The following is a 2,164-nucleotide window of genomic DNA, read 5'->3' on the forward strand; positions in this document are numbered from 1 at the left end:
GCCCGAGCACCGGAGCAAAAGGCAAAGCCTTACCAGAGCAGGAGATGGAATTAGGAATAGAGTGCCATGCTAGGCCACGCACGCTGCTGCAGGGTTGTGACTGTGTCTGCCTAGTTCGGCTTAGCAAAGTGAAATCCGGGCGCGAACATGGAGCCAGGGAAAGCAAGGCCCAAGAGGCAACAGCTCTCCCGCAGCTCTTCTTCCCTGACTCGACTGAAGCTTTGCTGAGGAAGCAGCGGCGAAGTGCTGTTCGCTCCAAACCAAAGCCTCTGCGAAAGCACAGCATTCGCTGAGAAATGTTGTGCGGGCTGCTGCTGCTTCCCTGAGCCCAGTCTTGCGGTGGGAGAAACCCGCATACAGCGAAAGCCTCTTTGCCTGGGCCTCTCCCTTAGGAAAGCACAGCATTCGTTGGGAAATCAGAGTTGGGTTTGCGGATGCTGCTGCTGCTTGCCTGAGCGAGTCTCGGCAACATGGTGGAAGATACCCGCATGGAGCGAAATCCTCTTTGCCCTAGCATCCCCTCTGCCTGAGAGAGAAGCATGGTTGCACACGTCTGTCACCGCGCTCCCCAGGAGCAATTTTGGGGAAGGCACAGCACGCCGCCCCAGGGAAGAGAAGGATCCCTTGGCCTTGGGTCTAGAAACGCTCGTGAGTCAGAATAGCCTACCGAGGCACGAACAGCAGGCCATGAGAAGACAAGTGTCCTCTACTCCCTGTGCGGAGAGATTGAAGCCTGGCTGCTAAGGAGACATGAGGGGAAGACAAGGGCATGGGTGCGTGCTCCACTCTGAGGAAGGAGTCTGGGCAGAAGGCAGGCCTGTCCTGTGCCTCTTGTCCCAAGGGGAAAGCATCTCTTTGGCCACCTGTCCCAAGGGCAGACTTGGGCTTGCCACCAGGTGCCATACCCGGAACTCGCAGAAACAACCCCATGGAGAAACGTGCAGTCAGATGCCGTCTTCCACCAAGATATGGCAGCATTGTGGGTGGCCGGGGGTGTGCCGGGGAAAGAGTGGAGACAGTCCCCACCGTTCCCCATCCCAGTGCTCGGGCCCTGTGCAGGGATCCTGTCGCCTCTTCTCTCCTGTGGTGAAGGCACTGGCCTTGACCCCGTGTCTGCCCGAGCGCCGGAGCAAAAGGCAAAGCCTTACCTACGCCAGGAGATGGTAATAGGCATAGAGTGTCATGCTAGGCCACGCACGCTGCTGCAGGGTTGTGACTGTGTCTGCTTAGATCGGCTTACCAAGGTGAACCCCGGGCGCGAACTTGGAGCCCGGGAAAACAAGGCCCAAGAGGCACCAGCTCTCCCGCGGCTCTTCTTTCCAGCCGCGACAGAGCGAACGACCAAAGCCTTGCTGAGGAAGCAGCAGCGAAGTGCGGTTCGCGCCAAGCTGAAAACCTCTGCGAAAGCATAGCAGTCGCTGGGAAATCAGAGTCGGTTCTGTGGGATGCTGCCTGCTGCTTGCCGGAGCTAGTCTCCACTGCACGGTGGAATAAACCCGCATGGAGCGAAATCCTCTTTGCCTGGGCTTCCGCTCTGCCTGAGAGAGAAGCGCGGTGGTGCCTGTGGAAAGAGCCTTAAGGAAAGGGACACATCTGTCACTGCAGAGCGAAGGAAGCCGGGCTGCTAAGGAGACACGAGGGGGAGATTAGGGCAGGGGAAAGGGCTCCACTCTGAGGAAGGAGTCTGGGCAGAAATCATGCCTGTCCTGAGCCTTTGGGCCCAAGGAGACAGCAGCTCCTAGGCCACATGACCGTGGTGGAGCCATGGGCTTGCCACCAGGCGCCTACCCTAAACTCGAGAAACAACTCCCAGAAAGACCTGGCCATCAGATGCCGTCTTCCTCCGGGATGTAGAAGCTTGGAGGAGGCCCGGGTTTTAAGGGGAAGGAGTGGTGACAGTCCCCCAAAGCTCCCTATTCAGTGCACGGGCGGTGTGCAGGGATCCTGTCACCTCTCCTTTCCTGTGGGGAAAGCACAGGCCTAGTCCGCGAGTCGGCCTGAGCGCCAGAGTAAAAGGCCAAGCGATGCCTACACCGGGAGATGGTAGTGTGCATGGAGTGCCATCCTAGGCTAAGCGCGCTACTGCACGGTTGCGACTGTGTCTGCGTAGTTCGGCCTGGCAGGGTGAACCCAGGACGCGAACATGGAGCCAGGGAAAGCAAGG

Source organism: Mustela nivalis, assembly GCF_964662115.1.
Source record: "Mustela nivalis genome assembly, contig: HAP1_SCAFFOLD_285, whole genome shotgun sequence".
In the NCBI taxonomy this organism is placed as follows: Eukaryota; Metazoa; Chordata; class Mammalia; order Carnivora; family Mustelidae; genus Mustela; species Mustela nivalis.